Genomic DNA, 13889 nt, shown 5'->3' on the forward strand with positions numbered 1-13889 from the left:
TTCTTCATCTGTTGTCATTTACTGATTCAGCAGGGGAGCTCTCGTCCCCATTAAACTCTTAATATTTAGGAAAGAAGGAAGCTGATTTTACCTGCAGTTAGCGTCTTCCCATCTTTAGGAGAGAAAAGGAACAGATTACAAAGGGGAACTTTTTCTGAGACAGTAACACAAATTTAAACAGCAACTGCTAAAGAACGATCATCAGGAAAAAAAAGTTTGGCCTTGTGAGAGAAACAAGAAGGGTAAGAACATTTCCTAAAGGAAAGAATGAGAGCAGAGAGTTTAGGGAGGGAGGATCTCATGGGACGGGCAAAGAACAGCAAAGTCACTTTATGGAATAATTAGCAGGAGAAAGGATTTACACATACCATGCAACGAAGCTTGAAATCTTTAGGATCCTAAGGGAGAGAATGAGAGCAGAGAGTTTAGGGAGGAGGATCTCATGGGACGGGCACAGAATAGCAGAGTCACTTTAGGGAACCATAAGCAGGAGGAAAGGTTTGACTTACCCTGCTCAACACACGGCAATAAAAGACACCCTAATGGAAAGAATGAAGAACGGTGAGTTTATGGACGAGGATCTCATGGGACGGGCACAGAATAGTAGGGATGTGCAGAGCAAAATTTTATGTTCATATTTTTTATGTCCGAAAGGGGGTCCCACTTGCGGCCAATATGGACATAAAAAAAATCCAATGAGTTGGGTATATGTACATATGTGCAAAAAAAAAAAATTAAAACCCCCTCACCCTCCTTAATCCCCCCCCCAGACTTACCACAACTCCCTGGTGATCGAGCGAGGAGTGAGGACGCCATTTCTGCAATCCTTGGCGAGAAGCATGTGACGTCGGTGGCACGTCGAGTGACGCGGCGTCACGTGATTCCCGGCTCGTTCGCGCCGGACGGCTCGTTCGGCCCAAAAAGAACTTTTGGCCAGCTTGGGGGGGCCTCCTGACCCCCCCAAGCTGGCCAAAAGTTCTTTTTGGGCCGAACGAGCCGTCCGGCGCGAACTTGCCGGGAATCACGTGACGTCGGCGTCACGTGATTCCCGGCTTGTTCGCGCCGAACGAGCCGTCCGGCGCGAACTTGCCGGGAATCACGTGACGTCGCGTCTGAGTGACGCGGCGCCACGTGATTCCCGGCTCGTTCGCGCCGGATGGCGCGTTCGGCCCAAAAAGAACTTTTGGCCAGCTTGGGGGGGTCAGGAGGCCCCCCCAAGTTGGCCAAAAGTTCTTTTTGGGCCGAACGAGCCGTCCGGCGCGAACGAGCCGGGAATCACGTGACGCCGGCGTCACTCGACGTGCCGCCGACGTCACATGCTTCTCGCCAAGGATTGCAGAAATGGCGTCCTCACTCCTCGCTCCATCACCAGGGAGTTGTGGTAAGTCGGGGGGGGGGATTAAGGAGGGTGAGGGGGTTTATATTTTTATTTTGGCTCAACAATCGCGATTTCCCACATATCGAACATATCTATGTTCGATATGTGGGAAATCCGATCGTTTATGTCGAATCAATTTTTTAAGTAAAAAAAAAATATGAGTTGCGTTTTACTAATGCGGTCAATCCGAATGCACACCCCTACAGAATAGCAGAGTCACTTTAGGGAATAATTAGCAGGAGGAAAGGTGTAGACTTACCTGTAATCCATTCGGTTTCTACAAGAAAGAATGAGAGCAGAGAGTTTAGGGAGGAGGATCTCACGGGACGGGCAAGGAATAGTAAAGTCACTTTATCAGGCCGATGCAATACTAAATGCTCTCCTGACATGACCTGATCCACCTCTCCGGGGCACCTGATTTAATATGTAAATGAGCTTCCATGGTAGAAAGCAGGCGCTGGGGAAAAGTTTGCGTCCCTAGCGCCTCCTCTGCAGCGGGCGCCCAGGAGAGGCGGCTGTCAGTGTGGGTTAGGAGAGCGGATGCTCCTTAATTCAGAGCCCCTTTTCCTAACCTGACCTCAGACACACTTTCTTTATTTTTCTGAACAGTTCTCATTTTTCAGTGACTCTGACTTAACATCGCCACAATATTAAGTTGCAGGAAGTACAGGAGAGCAGTATTTTCTGTGCACATTTTGGGCTCCTGGATTAATTCTTGCTCCAGGACAGGCATTAATTTCTGAGGGTAGGAATGGGTGAGTTGGGTGCACATCTGGTTTTTTGAATCGGGGGAGAGGAGCTATCGGCCTCATTAAGATGCATTTGCATGTGATGAGTGCTATTAGTCTTGCGGGGGCTTGGACGCACATTCTGGAGGCGCTAATCCCCTTATAGCGTAAGGGGTTGTGTACGCGCGTACGACTGCAGGTTAAACAGTGCACGCGGCTGAGCACACTGTATTGGATCGGCCCGTATGAAACATCTGGCAGGAGCAAAGATTTGGGTTATCCCAGTCCCTCGTACACTAAGAACCAGGGCTGCCAGCAGACTCCAGATTTTCAGGACAGGTTGATCCAGTCCTGCTTTTTCTCCCCTGTATGTAGAGACCTGTAATCTTGCTTTTCTTAGGGAATGCAATAGGGAAATCAGAACAAGTCCCCATCACATGCAGAGGGGTAAAACCATGGACTGGATCAACCTGTTCTGAAAACCTGGAGCCAGTTGGCAATCCAAGCTGTTCTTCCTTGTAATCATATCAGACTCGCTGAATCAGGAGGGAGCGTTTTCTGTGACGTGGGGCCACAGCTTTGCAATCAGTTACCGGTGCAATTCAAATTTGAAACAGCGGAGGATGGGGAATCTTCAGCCGGGACGTTACCATCTTCCCTCAGGTACCTGACATTTGTCTTTAATATAAAGAGGGTCATTTTCACAAGGGACGTCTGCGGTTGAAGCAGGGTTCATGCCCAGAAATGCCCTTTTACACAATAACCCCGCCCAATATGCAGTAAATGTCTGCCTTTCTGTCCTGATCACTCATGAGTTTATCCAGGCTGAGGCGAGGGTTTCCTCTCTCGCACACACTTTTGAATTTTTATTTCTGTGCATAGGTTAGCAGTGGAATTGGGTGGGGATAGCATTGGTGGATAATTAGTAAAAGGGAAGGTACACGTCCATGTGCACACACACGAGCTCTCTCTTTTACAATCGCTTTACCTTATGTGTGCGTCTGTCCTAATTCATGCAGGATGTCACAGAGCTACCCCCAGAGAAATGTAACGAACCAATTACACCAATGTGCACGGAGGAATTACCTGCAGAAAATCTCCCTGCTCAGGCTGCACCTCTTATTTCATGCACACACACGAGCTCTCTCTTTTACAATCACTTTACCTTATGTGTGCGTCTGTCCTAATTCATGCAGGCATGTCACAGAGCTACCCCTAGAGAAATGTAACGCAGCAATTACACCAATGTGCACGGAGGAATTACCTGCAGAAAATCTCCCTGCTCAGGCTTCTCCTCTTATTTCATGCACACAAACATTTCCTGACCGGTATGAACAATGAACACCCACACACACAACAGTAAACTAAAGGATAAGTTACAATTATAGAATGAGAATTAGACTCAAAACTGCTATAGAATTGACCTGGACATGATGTGTTTCACATTCATTTAACAACTAACATTGATTGAAAACTGTTACCGAACCTTATGGCACCTGAGTAAACTGATGGAGTTTAAGAGCATTAAGTTTAATGTGCCCTAGTGTAAACCACTGTGACGGTGCCCACCTTAACGACGGTATAGAAAAAGATTTAAATAAATAAACATGATCAAATTTTCCAAGATTTCAGCCCAACTTTGTAACTCAGGGCTTAGGGTAGAAGTCTGTGAGAACAAAGTGTGCGCAGTTTGCAGTCATAATTTTCCAAAGCAGAGCTGTGAGCTCACGCGTGCTCGGATAATAAGTGGGTACGTGCGAGCACATTTACACATGCGTGGGATCAGGGGGAAATGCTCACCTGTATATTATTTATCTGCAGACGTAAGTCCACATGTAGTTTTATTTATTTATTTATGTATTTATTTTTAAATTTTCTATACCAACGTTCCTGTATAAAATACATATCACATAGTTTTAAACATCTTTATTAACACAACAGAATAAGATGGTGCTTCCAAAGCAGCTACTAATTATTATAATATAAGAAACTGGCACGTAAGCAAAAATAAGATCAGAAAACAGAAGAAGAGATTCCTATTTACTCTGGGCAACTACTGTTGTCTGCAATCTTCACCAGAGTCACCCAATTCTTTCTATAAATGGTTCACTATCCCCCACCTCCTATCACCTTATAAACACAGATCAGATAGATCTAGAGGTCTTAATCCTGTCACATCCAGATCTCAGTACATATATTATCTCCACTGTGAATACCCCTCCATACCCCCATCCTATTCTGTGGCATCCAAATTTGTTGAAATCCACTAAAATCAATGTCAGGCCATAGAGCTCTGCCTGAGTTTGATGTCTTCTTACTATTTCCAAGATGTGGAAGTAAGGTTGAAAGCTTCACAAGTAAACGGTCACCTAACCCCAGCCTCTCTTCTCCATGGCCTTTTATTCATGAACTGGGTCCAATTCAAGGCAAATCACAGCAGTAGCAGATTTAGGATATGAAGGTGCCCGGTGGAAATAGTCTGCATGCTCTCCTGTCCTAGGCCCAATCCCCCACTGGCATCTCTATGTGAGGAGAGGCCTGGGAGGGGAGCATGAGATGACTCCATCCTGGCTGCATGCACCTTCATAACCTAAATCTGCTACCATTGTAACTGGGCCTTGCACCACTTCCTGATTCAAAGAATAAGAGCAGCATGAGGCGAGGGACTGCTGTGCTGGAGGCTGGTGCGTGGCTGTTTTGTGGTTCTGCTGTACCCTGGCCTTCCTTGATGAAAATCCACAAGGCCAGCCACATATCTGCAAGGAAGGAGGGAGGGCTAGAGGCTGCAGGGGTGGGGGAATGCACGTGAGAGAGAGCGAGAGTTCCCAGAGCTGGGAAGCGGGGCAGAGGAAGCTCCACAGTGAGCCTGCTACTCCCAGCACTTCCTGAGTCAGAATGCCAGCCCCTCCTGCTGCCTCCTGCTGGCTGCAGAGGACCCAGGCTAGCGGCATGAAGGCCACCACTGCACGCTGCTCTGGATGCTGGCTTGGTATTTGGTGATCTTACCAGGGGAGTCCTCTGCAGGGATGAGCCTATCTTAGCAGTCTAAGCTAGCGTGAGTCGCTCATATGCTGCGATGCTGACACAGGTAGGGGATGAAATATCTTTCAGCCCCTCCCTCCCAACTACCGAGCTATGAGGAAGCCTGTACTCGGCGGCACTGTCTTTGACAAACTTGCTTAGAAGGGAAGAGAAAGGAAATCAGGTCCCTGTTCATTGTCGGGCAAAGGCTCATACGGAAGTCAAGAGAGAGTGCAAGGAGCAGGGGGAGGGAAGTGAAACCCAGGCCTGTCTTCAGCTGCGCTGTTTCGCTGCTGCTCATGCTTACTTACTGCAGTCTCGTCAGTAATACGGCTCTTCACACCCTCAGGATTGAGTGCATCCTGGGCATTGGTATCTGGATGAGAAAGAGATGAAACAAGCCGTGTAAGTGAAGGCTGCAGGGTCCCTGAGGCTCTTACGTTTTATTCACTGCAGCAACAATTTCTCAACAAAACTATAGGACGTGCTCATCAAGCATCAACAAAAAGATACAATTATTTATCCAATGGAAATAAACCGTTTCCCAGTATTGGACATCTCAGATTCAGATAACGTTGCTGGCACAACAATTTTACATGAGCTGCCACTGATACGTACAGAGGGACATCTTTTTTTAAACTTATTTAAACCATTTTTTGGCACATCCCATGCACTGAAGAATACATTGCCCTCAAAAATATCAAACTTTACATCTACCATAATCATTACAAAGTAGTAAAGAGTAAATGCATACAAATCTCCATTTAAGGTTCCCATATTCGTTCTAATTTCAAGTTTCACACATCACCAATAACTTATGCAGAAATCAGGTGCAAATGTTTTCAAAGCAGACTCACATGCATAAGTTACCCCGGCAAAACTGAGCACACAGGGTTACTCCTGATATTTTGTTGATGTAGGTTTTCTGAGATAATTTACAGGCAAACTTTATAAAATGAAAAAATCTGCTCATGTCCCAACCCCTCCCAGATTCCAGCCCCTAGAAGCCTCTTTCTACACCTAACAGTGCAGGCATACACTGTGTTTCCTCACAATTTTATGCACAGTCACCCTATCATTTAAGGGACCAGAGTTTTATGCACAGAAGTCATTACCCCCAAAGTCATGGGTATCATTATTTCTGGCCACTCGGGGCCTGGGCCCCAAGTCTCTGCTTCTTTGGCACATGAGGAAGAGAATGAGAGGCTCAGCTGCACCGCTAACAGATCTCACCACTGGCAGACAAAGAAAAGGCCAGCGGAGCTGCCAGAGATCCCGTCCCACGATGGCTGCAGAAGCACCCAAGCAGCACCACCATGGATACCAGTCCACACCAGCCACAAACAGCCCCAGCAGGGTGGCCTTGCAGCTTGTCTGGTGGCCATAGAAAAGGCCAGCGGAGCTGCCAGAGATCCCGTCCCACGATGGCTGCAGAAGCACCCAAGCAGCACCACCATGGATACCAGTCCACACCAGCCACAAACAGCCCCAGCAGGGTGGCCTGGGAGCTTGTCTGGTGGTCGGGCAGGGACATTGCAAATCCTGTCTTCTGAGTCCCAGAAAAGTGGGGGAGCTCCAGAATGTGAGTGTTTGTGTGAAAGCGAGAAATGTCAGTGCACGTGTGAGAAAGTCTATGATTGGGAGAGTGTGAGTGAGTGATCCTGTATGAAGGAAAGAGGGGGAGTGAGTGAGAGAGAGTTCATGCTATTAAGTCGGAAGATGTACAGAAAAGCAGTATTTTCTGCTTTTCTGAACACTTTTTGCTCTGCTCAGAAATGAACACTTGCTCTGGGAGGGCATTCATTTCTGAGCATAAATATTTCCAGGTTGGGCACATTTTTTTTTTTTTTTTGGATCTGGGGAGAATAGCTAATAGTCTCATTAACATGCATTTACATGTGCTGAGCACTATTAGTTTTGTGGGGGGTTGGACTCGCATTTGGGATGCGCTAATCCCCTTATAACATAAGCTGACTGCACCGTTTTGAATCGGCCTGGAAGTGAGAACCTTCCTCACCCCACTAATCCACAACAATCTCAGGGTGACTTGAAATCAAAAGTTTCCAGGAAGAATACTGGGAGATTCTAAAAATATTTATTACTTTTAATTATTGGGTGGTGTTTGATATCTGTTTTTTTGAAATATGTTATTGGTGTTTAGTAAATATTGTAAAATGTTTATAGTAGGTTTTTTTTTTTTAATTCAATACATAAATATAACTATTGTATTGGCAAAAAATACAGAAGAGGAAGAAGAAAAAACCTATCAATACAAATTGTTAAACTAATTATATTTATCTTCCACTTTTCTGTAAACTATTGCAAGAAAATAAAGAGACAGTGTAAATTTTAGGAGCAATCTACTATGAAAAAAAAACAAATTTATAGGTAAAGTAAGCTGGTTCCCCTTTCTATCTAATTTCCCCCCGACTTATCTAATCCCACAAGTGCACTGAGATGTACAGGATCAGTGTAGTGATAGGTTTGCCCTTTCATCTTAACAATACACTTACATGGATAACGAAGCAAGAAGTTCCCTCCTCTCTCAAGTACAGTTTGCCTCAGAGCAAGGAATCTTTTCCTCCTAAGTTGCGTTGATTTAACTATATCCGGATATATCCAGATTTTATAACCGTAGAACGTTTTCAGTCTATTTCGAAAAAAGTATCTTAATATATTTTCTTTATCAGTAATAAAGGCTAAAGTGACTAACATATTACCTCTCTTCTCAATTACTAATTCATCCTGAGATTTTTCTAAAAATTCTGATAGGTCTAATGATTGCTCGTTATTCTTTTGTTCCCCAGATTATAGTAGTTTTTAATTATTGGATTTTTTTTCTATTCAGCTGTTTTGAAAATATTAATTCTTTTTTGTGATTGATATTTTATATTTCTTGATTTTATTATTTGATGTTTTAAGAGGAATGGTGATGTTTGTTTCTGCATTGTTGCACTGCATTCAGGATCTTGTGTTTTGTGCTTTGCAGTTCAGTTTTTCCCTGGAATTTTCTCTTTATGCTTTCTGGTGTCCTTATTTTGTATTTAAGGGTCTGTTTGTGTGCTGCATGTGTGACAGAATTAAGAAATTCTGCTGAGGGGGATAAGATAGAGGTCTTTAAAATCATGAGAGGTCTTGAACGAGTAGATGTGAATCAGTTATTTACACTTTCGAATAATAGAAGGACTAGGGTGCATTCCATGAAGTTAGCAAGTAGCACATTTAAGACTAATCGGAGAAAATTATTTTTCACTCAGCGAACAATAAAGCTCTGGAATATATTGCCAGAGGATGTGGTTAGTGCAGTTAGTGTAGCTGGGTTCAAAAAAGGTTTGAATAAGTTCTTGGAGGAGAAGTCCATTAATGACTATGAATCAAGTTTACTTAGGGAATAGCCATTGCTATTAATTGCAACAGTAGCATGGGATCTTCTTGGAGTTTGGGTAATTGCCAGGTTCTTGTGGCCTGGTTTGGCCTCTGTTGGAAACAGGATGCTGGCTTGATGGACCCTTGGTCTGACCCAGTATGGCATTTTCTTATGTTCTTGTCCATTAATGACTATTAATCAAGTTTACTTAGGGAATAGCCATTGCTATTAATTGCATCAGTAGCATGGGATCTTCTTGGTGTTTGGGTAATTGCCAGGTTCTTGTGGCCTGGTTTGACCTCTGTTGGAAACAGGATGCTGGGCTTGATGGACCCTTGGTCTGACCCAGCATGGCAATTTCTTATGTTCTTATGTTCTGTGCAGTTCTAAGAAAGATGGTCTTTCCTTGTAAGTACAGGAGTTGCTCACTGTTTCATTATTTACAAGGAAAGATATTTTGTACTGTTTCATTGAGCTGTCCAGTCTAAATGCATTGAGTTTTCCTGCTTCTGATCAGAGACGTACTGCACATCATGCTTTCATTCACATCATGGTTTGTTCCAGCTTTGCTTTCATATTTACCTTAGGAATAAAAATAATAGTATACATGCCAACATCACTTCCACAGGGAGCCAAGAGAGCTGTGCGGCTGTGGGAGTAACGTGTTGTTGACACATACTGGTGTCAAATGGAAGTAGCAAAATGGAACAGATTCCCAACACGGAGAGGCTTAAGGCACTCAGAGTTAACTGAAAGTTAAAAGTAAAAGGAGACATTACAGTAATGTTCACTTATCTCTCAGATTTAATGAAGTACAAGAAGGAAGCATTTTAAGAAGAAAATAGACTCACGGGTAAAGCACCAGGATATTAAGTTGGAGGGGAGACAGGTTTACAAATTCATTATTCAGAGGGAAGTGAATACATCACAAAACCTAACAGTAGGATTGATAATTAGAAAACCATGACCAGAGCTGTGGAAATTCGCATGCCCATGGTACAGAGTCAAAGGAGGAGGTAGCAAAACTAATTTGGAACTCCAACTGTTTAGAGCTCCGTGAGAGAGATTGCAAGACTGAACAGCAACTTCATGGAATGCTCCCTGGTCCTTCTATTATCTGAAAGTGTAAATAATCGATTCACATCTACTTGTTCAAGACCTCTCGTGATCTTAAAGTCCTCTATCATATCGCCCCTCAGCCATCTCTTCTCCAAATTGAACAGCCCTGACTTCTTCAGGCTTGAGTTCTTGGAGGAGAAGTCTATTATCTGCTATTAATTAAGTTGACTTAGATATTAACCACCACTATTACTAGCAATGGTAACATGGAATAGACTTAGTTTTTGGGTACTTGCCAGGTTCTTATGGCCTGGATTGGCCACTGTTGGAAACAGGATGCTGGGCTTGATGGACCCTTGGTCTGACCCAGTATGGCATGTTCTTATGTTCTTATGTTTGTAGAAACCTTAAAGCCTGACTTGTTCTTTTGTCCTGATAGGAGGTGTATTGGTGTTTTAGGGCCTGGTAAGGTTGATACCATTTGAGTATGGTAGTTAGTGTGCTATGATATGGTAGATTTGCTATATTGTTTTGCAGGATTTTGTACTATACAATGTTCCTGATAGTGGAGGGAGTTTGTGTTGCTGTTGCTGTGGTGTTATTTTTCTGTGGTGAGTGGTTAGGGGAAATGTCCTAGTTCTGCTCTGCATTACCTGTTTGGAGATTTTCTGTGAATTCAGGGAATTAGAAAACTTGAGGTGCAAGTTTTCTGCCCTATCTTGGGTAGACCCCAGACTTCACTCTCATATAGAACAATCTTATTGACTGAGGTTCTTGAATAACATTAGTGGTAGTTGTACGAGATGCTTGAAACTGACCATGGGTCTCTTTTTTTGTTTATAGGGTCCTTCTGTCTAGAGATGCCAATGACATGCAGGCCCTGCAATGGTGCGACAGTGGTGCAAAATGTTTGCAGTGATGCCTTCTGCTTTAAGAGCAGGAGTGTCCTGTCCGCACCTGCATGGGATTCAGTAAGAGATGGGTATGGAGGGAGCCATAGGAGTCATCGCTGGAAATGACTGGGAGTGCTGAACTCAATAGAAATTACAGCACCCCCAGCAAAAAAACCCCAAATACCAGAAGAGCGAGTGTTGTGAGTGCAACTGAGCAGCCTGTGTGTAAATGTCCAGAGAGGAGCTGGAAGTGGGAACAACTCATGACTGAGCCCAGAGGAATTAAGGAAGACCTAAAGTCCCACCAGTCTCCTCCATCCTGCACCATTTCCCCCACCGGTCACGCCCACTCTTACCCCTCCTGCATGGGCATACTTTACATTTTGTATTTGGGGGAGGGGTTTAATATCCCCTTAGCCTGCCCGGTTCCCCTTTTCTCACGGACTTGTCCTGTTACAGATCACATAGGATGACCTCCTGATGACAGCTACATGGGAATGTTGAAAAGAGATCATTTGTGGGATGTCCAATTATGTTTTTATAGAACTAACAGGGTCGTTTCACTGTTACAGATCACATAGGATGACCCCCTGATGACAGCTACATGGGAATGTTGAACAGAGATCATTTGCGGGATGTACAATTATGTTTTTATAGAACTAACAGGGTCGTTTCACTGTTACAGATCACATAGGATGACCCCTGATGACAGCTACATGGGAATGTTGAACAGAGATCATTTGTGGGATGTACAATTATGTTTTTATAGAACTAACAGGGTCGTTTCACTGTTACAGATCACATAGAATGACCTCCTGATGACAGCTACATGGGAATGATGAACAGAGATCATTTGTGGGATGTCCAATTATGTTTTTATAGAACTAACAGGGTCGTTTCACTGTTACAGATCACATAGGATGACAGCTACATGGGAATGTTGAACAGAGATCATTTGTGGGATGTACAATTATGTTTTTATAGATTGATGTTGGGGGTGGGAAGGAGGGGAAGCTGCTGATTGTGATTGAGTTAATTATCAAAGTCTTGGAGGGAGGGAAGAGAATGGTTCTGGGCCAGTGCCCTGGATCATTTAGGTGCCTAGCAATGCCTCTGCCCAAAGTGATTAAAAAAGAAATGGGAAAGAATGACAATAGCAGGACTGACCAATGCCAGGACAGCACTGTAGCCTGACAGATGCTAGGAAGGGGAGCTAGGAATAATCATCTCTGATGAGCTGCAGGTTCTCAGTCAGTGTAATGAAAAGGAAAGGTCCTGCTTAGGGGCATGGGAAGAGAACCAGTGGGATATAAGATGTAATTATTCTCCATATGCAGGATGCTGGAGAGACCCACCCTGAGCTCTGTGCTCAGTCCTGGAGGCAGAAGCTGTGTAAGGACATAGGGACCTGCTCATTACAAGTGTGTGTTAGAATTAACATGCACAGTGCTAATTATCATGCTATGTTCTAAGCCCCTAATGCAGGGCAGCAATTGATATTTAATGCCTACGGTTATGCATTAACTATTCAGCGGGCATCCTGCCATTCACAGTTACACTGACATTCAGTCCTTGCACAGCAGATCCCCATATACCCTACTCTCAGCATTCTGGGCATTTGTATGCAAATTATCCCATGAAGTGTCCCCTCAGCAATTCTCTGCCTCCAGAAGTGTGAAAGGTCAGACCAGGAAATATGGAGGTTTCTGCTCCATATTCTGTAATAATTTAAAGGTTACTTACCCTGATAGCAGAGGCTCAGGGACACCACCAGAAAGGCAACTGCAATCTTCATGGCTGGGTTGGTTGTATATTGAATCTGAGCTACAATACACAAAGGCATCTGAGTAGAGAACTCTGTGCTGAGAGCTCCTAAATATACTATGAATGCCCCCCAAGCTCCTCCTAGGACCTCAGGTGACAGCTCACCTGCTGTCGTCATCTAGGAGATCTTAAGATTCTGTACAAACATGGAACATTGTGCAAATGTCAATATCCTGTATCTGTGCGAAATATAGAGAGACATTCATCACAGTGGTCTCCCGAGGCTGTGTCCACCTTCTGGGAGCTGAAGGAGGCGTTCCTACAAGAGCCATTCCTGCTCCATCCCGACCCCCAACGATCCCTCATCATCGAAGTGGACACTTCTAACGTTGGTGTTGGTGTTGGTGCAGTCCTCAGCCAGCATTCAATTAACCACACCTTGCACCCATATTCATTCTTCTTCTGATGCTTCTCCCCGGCTGAGCGTAATTATGGAATCGTGGAAAAAGGAATTGCTGGTGTTTAAACTTACTTTCGAAGAGTGGTGTCCCTGGCTCAAGGGAGCATAACACCTAATTACCATATACACTGACCATAAGAACCTCGAGTTCCTACACCATGCTCAATGACTTAACCATAGGCAGGCCCGCTGGTCTCTTTTTTCACTCGGATCAATTTCTTACTACGATACCGTCCAGCCAATAAGAACGTCCGAGCTGATGCTCTCTCTTATTCGTTCACCAGAGATGATGCTCCAGACTTTCAATGGCACATCATTGATCCAACTAAAGTACTCATCTCCGCTACACTCACAGTGCCATCTGGGAAGACTGTGGTTCCCCGACCTCTTCACAAAATAATTCTCCACTGGGCGCATGATTCGTTACTCACAGGCCATCCCGGACAAGCTAGAACTCTCTTTACTCTTTAGGGGTTCTATTGGTGGGCAACCATGAAGAAGGATGCCCAAGTGTACGTGGAATCATGCCCAACTTGCGCTCATCAGAAACTGCCGGCAGGCTGTCCTTGGGGTCTCCTACAACCTTGTCCTGTACCTAGTGAGCCGTGGACACATATAGCCATGGATTTCATTGTGGATCTACCTCCTTCCAGTGGCAATAACACCATTTGGGTCACCGTGGACCGATTTTCAAAGATGGCTCACTTTGTGGCATTACCTTGTCTTCCTTCAGCCCCAGAGTTAGCTAAACCTTTTTATCCATCACATTTCCACCTCCACGGACTCCCGAGACACATACTGTTTGATCGGGGGGGGGGGGGGGGGTGGTGTTCAAATTATGGCCAGGTTCTGGAGGTCACTTTGTAAAATATTCAACATCTCCTTGGATCTCACATTGGCCTATCACCCACAGGCCAACGGCCAGGCAGAGAGGACAAACCTGAAACCCTGAAACATATCCTTCAGGCGTTCGTAAACTCTTAGCAGAATGACTTGTCTGAAATTGACCTGGGCCGAGTTCACCCTGAACTCCCATCAGTCTGCATCTACTGGGTCATCACCCTTCCAAGTAGTGTATGGCCGCCAGCCTCTGCTTCCTTATCCAATTCCTCTGTCTGTACCTTCTCCGGCAGCGCAAGCCTCTGCACAAGAGCTGCACCAACTGTGGGAACACACCAAACAACTTCTACAGCAAGCTGCCCTGAAATCCAAGAAGTTA

This window comes from Rhinatrema bivittatum, chromosome 1 (assembly GCF_901001135.1).
Source record: "Rhinatrema bivittatum chromosome 1, aRhiBiv1.1, whole genome shotgun sequence".
In the NCBI taxonomy this organism is placed as follows: domain Eukaryota; kingdom Metazoa; phylum Chordata; class Amphibia; order Gymnophiona; family Rhinatrematidae; genus Rhinatrema; species Rhinatrema bivittatum.